This window comes from Mustela lutreola, chromosome 10 (assembly GCF_030435805.1).
Source record: "Mustela lutreola isolate mMusLut2 chromosome 10, mMusLut2.pri, whole genome shotgun sequence".
Classification (NCBI taxonomy): Eukaryota; Metazoa; Chordata; class Mammalia; order Carnivora; family Mustelidae; genus Mustela; species Mustela lutreola.
Genome location: NC_081299.1, coordinates 24200857 through 24215373, shown reverse-complemented (window position 1 = coordinate 24215373; position 14517 = coordinate 24200857). Strand labels below are relative to the sequence as shown.

General features: G+C 40.3%; 1 protein-coding gene across 3 annotated transcripts in view; it reads right to left on the bottom strand.

Moving 5' to 3' along the window:
• Window positions 1–14517, bottom strand: part of ZBTB8A (zinc finger and BTB domain containing 8A) — a 65176-nt gene that overhangs the window by 38161 nt on the left and 12498 nt on the right. The window lies entirely within an intron of this gene.

Sequence of the window (14517 nt, the reverse complement as noted above, 5' to 3'; positions counted from 1 at the left end):
TAAGTGTATTTCAAACATTTACCAAGATAGACTATAGGCTGGCCATAAAACAACTTTTTATTTAAAGGATTGCAGTCACATAAAGTATATTCTCTGACCATATGGAATTAAATTAGATATCAATAGCAAATGGAAATCCCCCCAAATTTGGAAACTGAAGATTAAACTTCTAAATAACCAATGTATAAAAGAAATCACAAGCAATATTAGAAAGTGTTTTGAACGGCATGAAACAATATATCAAAATTTGTTGTTTTCAGTTAAAGCAGTGTTTAGGGGGAAATGTATAGTTTCAAATGCTTATATTAAAAAAGAAAAAAGGGGACGCCTGAGTGGCTCAGTTGGTTCGGTGTCTGCCTTTGGCTCAGGTCATGATCCCGGGGTCCTGGGATCAAACCCTGCTTGGTGTGGAGTCTGCTTCTCCTTCTCCCTCTACCACCCACTGCCCCTGCTTGTGCGTGCATGGTCTCTCTCTCTGTCAAATAAATGAATAAAATCTTTAAAAATAAATAAATAAATAAAATTTTAAAAAAGAGAAAAGAAAAAAGTTCTAAAACTCAGTGAGTTAAATTTCTACATAAGAGGCTAGAAAATAGAGATCAAATATACCCAACATAAGGAAAAGGAAGAAAATAAAGACAAGATCAGAAATAAATGAAATAGAAACTGAGCAAATGAAAGAAGAAAATCAATGAAAGCAAAAGCTAGTTCTCTATAACAATAAACTGATCAATAGCAATAAAACTGATATGAATATCAATGAAATTTATCAGCCTCTAGCTTGGCCAATTAACAAAAAAAAAAAGAGAGAGAGAGAGAGAGAAATGCAAAATTACCAATATCAGGAATAAAAGAGGGAAACATCATTACAGATCCTACAGACATTAAAAAAACCCCAAAATATTATGAACAACTCTTCATCAGTAATTCAACAATTCAGACAAAATGACCCCTTTTAAAAAAGATTTTATTTACCTATTTGACAGAGAGAGACACAGAGAGAATGGGAACACAAGCAGGGGGAGTGGGAGAGGGAGAAGCAGGCTCCACACTGAACAGGGAGCCCAACATGGGGTTCAATCCCAGGACACTAGGATCATGATGTTTAGGCAGATGCTTAATGATTGAGCCACCCAGGCACCCCAATACTTTTCTTGAGAGAGGGAAGAGAGGACTGAGAAGGGGAGAGAGAGAGAGAGAGAGAATCTTAAGCAGATTATACCCAGCACAGAGCCCGACGTAGGACTCAAGTCTCACAACCCTGAGAACATGACCTGAGCCAAAATCAAGTAGAACACTTAACTGACTGAGCCACCCAGGGACCCTGAAATGAACACATTTCTTAAGAGATATAAATGGTCAAAACTGATACAAGAAAAAATTAAAAGTCTGAACAGCCATATATCAATTAAAGAAACTGAACATATAATAATAAAGAAATTGAAAATATAATTTTAAAATCTGCCCACAAGGGATGCCTGGGTGGCTCAGTTGGTTAAGCAGCTGCCTTCAGCTCAGGTCATGATCCCAGCGTCCTGGGATCGAGTCCCACATCGGGCTCCTTGCTTGGCAGGGAGCCTGCTTTTCCCTCTGCCTCTGCCTACCACTTTGTCTGCCTATGCTCGCGTGCTCTCTCTCTCTAACAAATAAACAAATAAAATTTTAAAAAAATAAAAATAAAATAAAATGTGCCCACAAAAAAGACTCCAGGCCCAAGTGGCTTCAATGTTAAGTTATATTAGATACTTAAGGAAGACATAATACACATCCCATACAAACACTCAAGAAATAGGGAAGGAGGAAAACTGCTCAACTCTTTTTATGAGGCCAGTATACTTGTACCTAAACCAAAGACACTCTAAGAAAACTACAAAATAATATCCTTTGTAAACACAGACACAAAAAATGTATATTATATTAGTAAATCAAATATATAAAAAGGCAACAACTAAGTTTAATTCCAGGACGGCAAGATAGTTTAATCACTGAAAATCAATCTGCGCAATTCACCATGTTAACCATGTTAACAGAATAAATAAGAAAAAAAAAAGATTATCAATAGATGCAGAGGAGTGCCTGGGTGGGTCAGTTGGTTAAGGGTCTGCCTTTAGCTCAGGTCATGATCTCAGGGTCCTGGGATCGAGCCTCACAAGAGACTCCCTGCTCACTGAGGGGTCTGCTTCTCCGTTGCCCTCCGCTCCTTCCCGCCCATGCATGTGCATGCACTCTCTCTTTCAAATGAATAAATAAAAATCCTTAAAAAAAAAAAATCAATAGATGCTGAAAAAGTATTTGAAAAATTAAACTTAGGTTCATTAAAAACATACGCATTCATGATAAAAACTCTAGCAAAATAGGAGTAGAAGGGAACTGGTAAAGAGTACAAAAAGCAGGGGCGCCTGGGTGGCTCAGTGGGTTAAGCCGCTGCCTTCGGCTCAGGTCATGATCTCAGAGTCCTGGGATCGAGTCCCGCATCGGGCTCTCTGCTCAGCAGAGAGCCTGCTTCCCTCTCTCTCTCTCTGCCTGCCTCTCCATCTACTTGTGATTTCTCTCTGTCAAATAAATAAATAAAATCTTTAAAAAAAAATAAAATAAAAAAGAGTACAAAAAGCAAAAGACTGAATGCTTTCCCCTCCAAGATAGGGAACAGGGCAAAGATCTGTGCTCTCATCACTTGTATTCAACATTGACCTGGGTCTTGGTCAATGTAATAAGAAATGAAAAATAAATAAAAGCAAGTGAAAAGGAAGAAAAAAAGTCTGTCACTGTTTACTCACTGTACAAATAAGTAAATCCCAAGAGAAATCATATACATAAAAAATCCCCAGAGATCTACAGAGACTCTCCTAGAACTAATAACTGAATTTAACAAGGTCACAAGATATAGGGTCAACATATAAAAATTAATTCTACTTGTGTCAATTAATAGTGAATAATTAGAAAATGAAATAAAAAAACAACACATTCATAAAAACATTAAGAAACATGAAACACTCGGCGCCTGGGTGGCTCCATTGTTAAGCAGCTGCCTTAGATTCAGGTCATGATCCCAGGGTCCTGTGATCGAGGCCCACATCTGGCTCCCTGCTCGGCGGGATGCCTGTTTCTCCCTCTCCCGCTCCCCCTGTTTGTGTTCCCTCTCTCTCTGTCAAATAAATAAATAAAATCTTTAAAAAAAAAAAAACTAAAAAAAAAAATGAAACACTAAGGGATTGAATTACTAAAATATATTCAAACTCTGTATACTGAATACCACAAAATGGCTGAGAGAAATGTCAAAGATCCAAATAAATGGAGAGACAGGCCATATACATGAATCAGAAGACCAAACAGTTAATATGTCAATTCTATTCAGATTAACCAATGAAATCCCATGTAATCTCAATCAAAATCCAAAAAGCTTCTTTTTGTAGAAATTACCAAGCTGATTCTAAAATTTATAGGATCTGAAACGGACCTAGAATAGTCAAAACAATGTTCAAAAGAATAAAAAGGGACCTACCTGTCTTACAAGGTTTTAAGATTTAATATAACTACAGTGACCAAGACAGTACAGTGTTTTTTAAAAGATTATTTATTTATTTATTTTAGAGATGGGGGAGGGAAGGAGCAGAGCGAGAGGGACAAGCAGATTCCATGCTGAGTGCAGAGCCCTATTTGGGGCTCGATCATACAACCTTGAGATCATGACCTGAGCCAAAATCAAGAGTAGAATGCTCAACCAACTGAGCCACCCAGGCTCCCTGACCAGTGCAGTATTAATATTAGGATAGACACGTAGATCAATGGAATAGAAGAGTCCAGAAATATACACATATGGGAATGCAAGCTGGTACAGTCACTCTGGAAAATAGTATGGAGTTTCCTCAAGAAGTTAAAAATAGAGCTACAGTATGACTCGGCAATTGCACTCCTGGGTATTTACCCCTAAGATAACAAACACAGTGATCCAAAGAGGCACGTGCACTCCAATGTTTATAGCAGCAACGTCCACAACAGCCAAACTACGGAAAGGGCCTAGATGTTCATCGAAAGATGAATGGATAGGGGCGCCTGGGTGGCTCAGTGGGTTAAAGCCTCTGCCTTCGGCTCAGGTCATGATCCTGGGGTCCTGGGATCGAGCCCCACATCGGGCTCTCTGCTCCTTGGGGAGCCTGCTTCCTCCTCTCTCTCTGCCTGCCTCTCTGCCTACTTGTGATCTCTGTCTGTCAAATAAATAAATAAAATCTTTAAAAAAAAAAAAAAGAAAGATGAATGGATAAAGAAAATGTGGTGTATATAGATACAGTGGAATACTATGCAGCCATCAAAAAGCACAAAATCTTGCCATTTGCAGCGACAGGGGTGGAAGTAGAGGGTATTATGCTAAGCGAAGTAAGTCAATCAGAGAAAGACAATTATCATAGGCTCTCACTGATATGTAGAATCTGAGACACAAGGCAGAGGATCATAGGGGAAGAGAGGAAAAAATGAAATAAGACGAAACTAGAGAGAGAGACAAACCATAAGAGACTTCAAATCTCAGGAAACAAACGGAGGGCTGCTGCAGTGGAGGGGGTGGGGGGGATGGGGTGGGTGGGTAATGGGCACTGGGGAGGGTATGTGTTGTGATGAAAACTCTGAATTGTATAAGACCGATGAATCACAGACCTTTACTCCTGAAACACGAAATATATGTTAATTTAAAAAAAGCAAGGAAAAAAAAACCCCTAGAAATAAACACACAAATATATTAGCAATTTTATAAATTTTTAAAAGGGTGCCACAATAACTCAACATGGGCATACTAATATTTTCAAACAAATGGTGCCAGAACAACTGAGTATCCATTATGGGGAAAAAAATGAACCTTGACCCTTACTTTACACTGCAGACAAATTTTAAACACAAAATGGATCACAAAACTAAATGCAAAAGTTAAATTTCTAGAAGAAAACATAGGAGAAAATCTTTAAGACATTGGGGTGGGCAAAGATTTCTTTCTTTCTTTTTTTTCTTTTTTTTGAGAGAGAGAGGGAATGTGTGAGCAGGGGGAGGGGCAGTGGGAGAGGGAGAGAGAGTCTCAAGCAGGATCCACCCTCAGTGCAGAGTCTGACGTGGGGATCAATCCCATGACCCTGAGATCATGACCTGAGCCGAAATCAAGAGTTGGTTGCATTACCAACTGAACCACCCAGGTACCCCTCATTTTTAAAAAGATTTATTTACTTGAGAAAGAAAAAAAAATCCTTTTAAAATATTTATTTATTTATTTATTTGAGGTGGTCAGGGACAGAGGGAGAGATAGAGAGACAGTCCCAAAGAGATTCCACACTCAGTGCAGAACCTGAGGCAGGGCTCAATCTCATGACCTTGAGATCACATCCTGAGCTGAACCAAGAGTCTGAAGCTTAAAAGACTGTGCCACACACACACCCCTTCTTTTTTTTATTAAGTTTATATATTTTAGTAATCTTTACATCCAACGTGGGGCTTCAAACCATGACCCCAAGATCAAGAGAGACACACTCTTCCAACTAAGCCAGAGAGGCACCTCTAGACAAAGATTTCTTAGCACACAGGAAGCATGGGCCATAAAGAAAAATTTGTCGAATTTTGCACTTTGAATGATACTATTAAGGAAATGAGAAGCCAAGCCATGAATTAGAATATAGTGTTTGTAATACATGTATCTGACAAAAAACTTCTACTCAGAATATGTAAACATCAAACAATTCAACAATAGGGCAAACTATATGACATTGGCGAATAATTTGAACAGACCGTTCCCAAAAGAAGATATACAAATTAACACATGAAAAGATGCTTAACATCTTTTTTTTTTTTTTTTGAGGGGTGGGGCTTGCATGGGCACAAGCACAGGCCCAAGCATGGAGAGGAGGGGCAGAGAGAGAATCTTAAGCAGGCTTCATGCCCAGGGCAGAGCTTGACCAGAGGCTTAACTGTATGACCCTGAGATCACGACCTGAGCCCAAATTAAGTCCCACGCTTAACCCAACTTTGCCACCCAGGTGTCCCTAATAGCATTCTTCATACACTTCATACAGAAGATGAAAATTAAAACCACAATTAAATGTCATTACACACAGGGGCACCTGGGAGGCTCAGTTGGTTAAGCCTCTGATCCTGATTTCAGTTCAGGTCATGATCTCAGGGTTGTGGGATTGAGCCCTGCCTTGGGTTCTACTTTCTCTCTCTCTCTCTCTCTCTCTCTCAAATAAATAAATAAAATCTTTTTTTTTTTTTTTTTAAGCCATTGCACATATACTATAATGGCTAAAACTATAAAGATGGACAGGATCAAGTGCTGACAAGAATGTAGAGAAACCGCTTCTCACCACTGTCAGTGGGAATATGAAATGAGCCAATCTGGAAAACTGTTGAGCAGTTCTAATAAAGTTATACCTGCTTTTGAACCAACGATTTCATTCCTAACTATTTACCCAAGAGAAACGAACACATACGCCCACAAAGAGACCTGCACAAGAATTTTCACAGCAGCTTCATTCACACTAGCCCCAAACTGGAAAGAAAATGTCCATCAGCTGGTGAATAGCTACACGGCGGTACATCCCTACCATGGAACAGTACTGAGCAATACAAAGGAACAAACCTCGGATACACACAATGACCTGACCGAATCTCCAAAGTGTCAGCCTCAACAAAAGAAGCCAGGCACAAAGGACTACATACTGGGAGATCCCCATGATAAGAAATTCTAGAACAGGCGAGACTAATCCAGAGTGACAAAAGTAGGAGATTAATAGTTGCCTGGGGTTGCGAGTGAGACAGATAGGAGGTTTTAACTACAAAAAGGCATAAGGGGGGGAAAAAAGACAGAAGGGAAATTTTGGGTGATGGAAATGTTCTATATCTGACTTATGGTGACTGTTACACACGAATATATGTCAAAACCCACTGAATTGTACACTTCAAATGGGTGCATTTTATCATATGTAAATTATACCTTAGTAAGCTGAATTAAGTAAAACTCTCAGAAACAAAAGAATCTGGAAAGACAGCCACTTATAAAATTAATACGCAAAAATAAATAGGTAGGTAGCAGATACAACAGAAGATCCCTTTCACAAAAATAGTTGAAACGAAATATTTTAATAAGCACAGGAAGTAGACAACAAAAATGGCAAAACCCTACTGAGGATCATAAAAGAACACCTGAGTAGACAGACCTCCTGTATTAACTTCTGGTTGGTCCAGAGAGATCTACTCAAACCTAAGTCAGAGCATGGCATTCCTCTCTTCAAAACCACCACTTGGAAAGGAATCCGAAATCTTAACCCTGGTCCAGAAAGGTTGGAATATCTCCCTTCTTCCCACTAGATATAAGTCTTCGCTTCAGGGTCACGTTCTCAGAGGTTATCTTGACAAGCCCATCTGCAGCGGGGAGGAGTGTCCCTATATCACTACAGCTCACTACAGCTCACTGGCTAGTGTCAGAGAAACTATGTCCTACGAGGCATGGTTTCAAAACTGGGGGAAAGGATTCAAAGGAGATATGAGATTTGTCTTCCAAGACTGAAGGGCAGTTATGAAGAAGAAGCAGAATTCTTCTTCTTCTTTTTTTTTTTTTAAGATTTTATCCATTTATTTGACAGAGAGAGATCACAAGTAGGCAGAGAGGCAGGCAGAGAGAGAGGAGGAAGCAGGCTCCCTGCCGAGCAGAGAGCCCGATGCGGGACTCGATCCCAGGACCCTGAGATCATGACCTGAGCCGAATGCAGCGGCTTAACCCACTGAGCCACCCAGGCGCCCAGAAGCAGAATTCTTCTTTCAGTTGTTCCAACAGACAAGTCGTCTGGACACGATCACTAGCTTGTAAGCGCCCAGAGAGCAAGGACTCTGGTTTGCTCACCTCCGAGGCCCTAGCACAGAGCAGATGTCTGGCACACAGCGCTCAATCAGTATTTACTGAATGGACGTTCAGAGTGGTTCCAAAAAGCAAAGCGGACCAACGAATGGGACTTCAGAAGCCAGACTAGTCTAAAGAACATTTTTTTAAAAAGATTTTGTTTATTTATTTGACAGAGAGAGATCACAAGCAGGCAGAGAGGCAGGCCCGGAGAGAGGGAAGCAGGCTCCCTGCCAAGCAGAGAGCCCGATGCAGGCAGGGCTCGATCTCAGGACCCTGAGATCACAACCTGAGCCGAAGGCAGAAGGCAGAGGCTTTTACCCACTGAGCCACCCAGGCGCCCCAAGAACAGCTTGAGAATTAATGGAATTTTTTGAGCTCAGGTGTCCCCATCTAGCGCTTTCATATCTCCATGCAGGCAAACTGAGGTTTGCTAAGTATTAAGTCAGCAGTTATCATTCCGCTTGTCTCAATCCATTAGTGGGTCACAACTAGGCTTTAAAGAACACAAAATGGAATTTAAAATAATAGAGCTTCCTGCAAGGAGTAAGAATTCTTTTATGAATTTTTTCCTTCAGATACATTAACATGCAGAATCACAAATACGTGTGTACTGGGTCATGATGTAAAATACATTTCTTACTGCGGTCTTTGGTAAAACAAATTGAGAAGTACCGGGTTCAGCTGTTCAACAGAATTTGCCCCCTCGCAAGGAAATGAGTCCTCTATTTCTGTTGTATTGGAGATGGAATTTTACTGATTTAGGATGAATGCGCTTGGGGAGAGGTAGGACTGCATGCTTTCAGGAACTTATATTTTTTTCTTTATATTCATCCTTTTTCAAGGTGATTACCTATCTTTTCAAAAGCAATCTCAAGTAGTTTTAAATAAAAAATATATACAATGTTTTTAAAAATAGAAATTAGAGGGCGCCTGGGTGGCTCAGTGGGTTGAGCCGCTGCCTTCGGCTCGGGTCGTGATCTCAGGGTCCTGGGATCGAGTCCCGCGTCGGGCTCTCTGCCCATCGGGGAGCCTGCTTCCTCCTCTCTCTCTCTGCCTACTTGTGATCTCTATCAAATAAATAAATAAAATCTTTAAAAAAAAAAAAAAAATAGAAATTAGAAATTTAAAATGGATGTGAGATATTTCTGTACTTTTGCATTTAACACCATTTGTCCTGGAACCCAAGCCAAAACCATAAAAACAGGGAAACGAATAATTTCTATAGTGCTCACATCATTTCCCCAGTAAAAATGAGCATTTTTCTGGCTTGTAGGAGGAATTTGTCATATGAATCCTTATACGAGGATGCTAAATGTCATTAGAGAGAATATGTGAACTAATACAATAAACTTCCTAACGGGTCTCCTTGCCTTTTGTCTTTCTCCCTTCAGTCCACCCTGAAGTATGTTACTTTCCTGGATTCTGCTGCTTAAAAATTTTTAATAGCTTCTTCCTGCCTACTGGATAAAGTCCCTGTTTGTATGAATGAATTTTTTTTTTTTTTAATTTAACAGACAGAGATCACAAGTAGGCTGAGAGGCAGGTAGAAAGAGGGGGAAACAGGCTCCCCGCAGAACAAAGGGCCCGATGTGGGTCTCGATCCCAGGGCCCTGAGATCATGACCTGAGCCGAAGGCAGAGGCTTTAATTCACTGAGCCACCCAGGCGCCCCTGTAATGAATGGATTTAATCCTCTCTGGGACCCTGCTTCTGCCAACCTCTCCTCGCTCATCTCCTACACCTATCTTGCTTCCCGTCCTCAGGCTACATGGCAGTTCCCGGGCACACGGTACCCTTCATGCCGCCAACTTTTTTGTCCATATTGTTCGTATGCTACAGTAAAACCATCCCTCTGGATCCGAGACGCCCTTGCCCCTCCTTCAGAGTCAGCTCAAACAGCACCTCCCTTGGGAAGCTTTCCTTGACTTTCCTGGGCTGATGTTAACTCCGATTTCCTATATACTGTACCATACACATGTACGTTGTGACAAGTGCTGGACTGCATCTGTCTATTGTAACGTATGTTTCCCTGTGACACTGGAACATCCATACAAATAGAGACTACGTCTAGATGTACGCCTGGCTTTAGTTTAATGTTTGTTATGTCTGAGGCGCTCGATCAGTATCCTCACCGGTGTCCTTACTGAACTAACAAAGGTTCTTTCTTTCTTTTTTTTTTTTTTTTAAAGATTCTATTTATTTATTTGACAGACAGAGATCACAAGTAGGCAGAAGAGGCAGCAGAGGGAGAGGGAGAAGCAGGCTCCCTGCTGAGCAGAGAGCCCAATGCGGGGCTCGATCCCAGGACCCTGGGATCATGACCTGAGCCAAAGGCAGAGGCTTTAACCCACTGAGCCACTCAGGCCCCCCTAACAAAGGTTCTTTAATGACTTTCCCTGTATGTTGCCTCCAAAGTCAAGGACAGCCTCTAATGGATTTAATGAAAATATTACAATGCAAACTAATAATAAGCTTTAGTACCTTGTTCTTTGGAATTTGATCTTGACATGGAGCTTGAGCTGATGAGCCATCAATCTTTCTTGCACCTCCACTATACTCTGCATAACATTACTGTGACATCTAGAACACGACTTTGTGTATCTGTCTTTTCCTGCAAATTCTTTGAAGGCAGGGAGGGGCAATACTCATTTTCTTTTTTTAATCTGTATTTTATGGTACAGAGTCTGGTCTATAATTTGGTCTCAATAAAAGCTTGTTGGTGATAAAATATGTTCATTTCAGTCTAAAACCCAGCATCTGAATAGAACATTCCAGTAAAGTCAGCAACAGAACAAGGATGCCCACTAATATCACTATTACTTAACACTGTTCTAAAGGCATTAGCTAAGGCAATTAACTTGAGAAAGAAACTACAAAAAGGACCGCTGGAAAGCAGGAGGTAAAATTATCATCATTTGCAGGTAATATGATTGTATACCTGGAAAATGCAAGAGATTCAAAAGCAAAACGACCACAAACAAGAAGCAGGGGAAAGAGGTTATAAAATGAGTATTAGAAATCAGTAACTTTCGGGGCGCCTGGGTGGCTCAGTGGTTAAGCCGCTGCCTTCGGCTCAGGTCATGATCTCAGGGTCCTGGGATCGAGTCCCGCATCGGGCTCTCTGCTCGGCAGGGAGCCTGCTTCCTCCTCTCTCTCTCTGCCTGCCTCTCTACCTACTTGTGATTTCTCTCTGTCAAATAAATAAATAAAATTTAAAAAAAAAAAAAAAAAAAAAAAAGAAATCAGTAACTTTCATATATACAAAAAAAAAAAAAAAAAACATTAGATAAGAGGTACATGGAATAAAAGATTCCTGTTTATAATAGCATCAAAATTATAAAATACCTGGGAATATATTTAACAAGAAGTGCATAAGACTCATAAGAAGAAAACTAAGAGACATAAGAGGAGACTATGGAAAGCCAAGACTTTTGAACTAAAAAATTCGACATATTGGGTGTTAGTTCTTCCTAAAATATATTATAATAACGTGACTGTAACAAAAACACCAGCAGGTTATTTTAAGATCAATACAAGTTGCTGCTAAAGTTTTATGGAAAAATAAATAAGAATAGCTAGTTGAGGGGCGCCTGGGTGGCTCAGTGGGTTGAGCCGCTGCCTTCGGCTCAGGTCATGATCTCGGGGTCCTGGGATCGAGTCCCGCATCGGGCTCTCTGCTCAGCAGGAAGCCTGCTTCCTCCTCTCTCTCTCTCTGCCTGCCTCTCTGCCTACTTGTGATCTCTGTCTGTCAAATAAAAAAAAAAAAAAAAAAATCTTTAAAGAATAGCTAGTTGAATTATGAAAAAGAAGAACAAATAGGGCAACAGGGTGGCTCAGTGGGTTAAGTCTCTGTCTTCGGCTCAGGTCATGATCTCAGGGTCCTGGGATCGAGCCCCACACTGGGCTTTCTGCTCAGCAGGGAGCCTGCTTCCCGGCCCTCCACCCCGCCCCATCTGCCACTCTGCCTACTTGTGATCTCTCTCTCTCTCTCTGTCAAATAAATAAATAAAAAGAAGAACAAAGAGAAGGAATTAGCACCAACATCTATTTAATTATACTTCCTCATTAATTAAAACCGTGATGCTAGTGATAAAGAAAAAGGCCAGTGGAGTATATTTGAAAATCCACACATAAGCTCCAGTATCGGTGGGAATTTAATATATGATGAACTTGTGCTGAAAAAAATGAGCAGTTTAATAAGTGGCACTGAGGCAATTTTAGCCTTCCAGAAAAAAATAAATTAAGCTGGATTTACACTTCCCATCTCATACCAGGATAAATTCCATATGGATGGATCAAAGATTGGAAGTGTGAACAAAAAGCCATAGAAGTTCTAAGAGGAAATATGGGAGACGATAAACTCAGAGTGGGAAGGGCTTAGGACTCAAAATACAGAAGCCATAAAATAAAAGGTTGATACACTTGATTACATAAAGATGAAATAAAATCCTGCATGGGCAAAACATACCAGAAGCAAAGGCAAAAGACATAGGACAACATGGCAAAAAAGTCTATCAGAGAAAAGGGTCACCTCCACTGAGCTTCTAAGAAACTGGCAAGTCAGAAAACAATAACCCTAAGACAAAATGAGACAAAGGACAGTTCCCAGGAAAAGAAACACAAATGTACCTTATCATATGGAAAGTATGATTAACCTTGGTTATAAAAATATAAATGCACATTAAAACCACACTGATGGATCATTTTCCCCTCTCAAGGCAGCAAAAAATCCAAAAATATGATAATAATATTGATAAGAACAGGGAAAACAGGGGCACCTGGGTGGCTCTGTTGGTTGGGCATCCAAATGTGGTTTCCACTCAGGACACAGTCTCATGGGTCATGATATCATGGGTTGTGAGATCAAGCCCCGCATGGGACTTCACACTCAGTGTGGGGTCTGTTTTGGATTCTTTCTCTCCCTCTCCCTCTGCCCCTCCCCCCCCCAACTCATGTGCTCTCTCTAAAATAAAAAAAAATAAATAAAATCTTAAAAAAAAAAAAAAAGAATGTGGGAAAACAGGTACCCTCAATCATTACTGGTAGGAATATAAATTGATACAACCCCATGGGGTCAAATTTGCAATAGCTCTCAAAATTACAAATGCAGGGACACCTGGGTGGCTCAGTTGGTTGGACGACTGCCTTCGGCTCAGGTCATGATCCTGGAGTCCGGGGATCGAGTCCCGCATCGGACTCCCAGCTCCATGGGGAGTCTGCTTCTCCCTCTGACCTTCTCCTCGTTCATGCTCTCTCTCACTGTCTTCCTCTCAAGTAAATAAATAAAATCTTTAAAAAAAAAAAATTACAAATGCGTATATTTTCTGACCAAGCAATTTCACTTCTGGGAATTTATCCTACAGGTTCACTGGTACATGATCAGAATGACACATGTACGCGGTTATTCACTGAAGAACTGTTTGTGATAGTGAACGGTCAGAAAAAAGTCCATGACTGGGGTATAGTTATATGGAAAGATGGCAATGATACGTAGTTAAGTTTTTTAGAAAGCAAACAATAGATTATGTGCATATATACATATACGTATACGTGTATATATATATACACGTATACGTATATACATATATGTGTATATCTATATACACATATTCTATATATATACATATATATGTTTGTGTGTGCACACACACATATAAACACACACATATATATCTGTGTGTGTGTATATTATGTATATATATACACACATATGCAAGGGGAAAAAAATCAGAAACTTTGAACCAGATTAACAAGAAACAACAATGGTTGTGAGCTGGAAGTTAGCTTCAGGAGGCAGGAAAAAAGAATGGGATGGGGACTTTGCATGGTATACTTTTAAATATTTTGAGATCTGAATAATAAAAGTATATTCAAAAATAAAAATTTTTTAGAGTTTGTCAAACAAGTGGGTACAATATTAATGAGTCTCACAGTTAGATCGAGGCTGTAATTCAAGATTAAGACATGTTAGAAGCAGCCAGAATAATGATATTCTGTGTCTTTACTTAAGTCAAGATTCATGCGCTAAATGAACAAGTGACAAATTAATACTCCATCATGCAAAGTCAAGAGGTTGTATTTCTTGGGGGAGAGAAAGAGAGACAAGGAACCCAGCCACTTGCAGGTAAATGAACAGCTACTCTATTTGCAACTGTCGGTCCGGTTAATGGCGTCAATGCCATGAGGAGAGCAGGAATGGGAAGGAAGGAAAAGATGCAAAATACCTGAATGGGAAAATAAATCCATGGGTCTTGATGGTTGATGGAAAAATTCTACTACATATGTTCAGAAAGCCTCACAGCAGTCACCCAGATACTCTGTAATTTATTTAATTTGCCAGATTGTACTAGAGGGTACCACAACCTGTCACTGGCTGTGGAAGGCTAGAAGGCTATAAAGAGAACGCAGTGATTTGTAAAGCCTAGGTGTTTGGTGGTATCACTAACAGAAATTAGGAAGTCGGGAGGAAGGGCTGGTTTAGGGGGAAAGGAATGGCTTTGGTTTTAAGTACTTTGGTTTTGAGTGGGAAATCAGGTAGCAAGGGCCACTGGAAATGCTGATCCGAAGCTCAGGGGTAAGTTGGACCTGAAGACAGAGAAGTAGAAGATATTTGCCAAGACAGATGGAGGGGCTCACCGGAAGCAG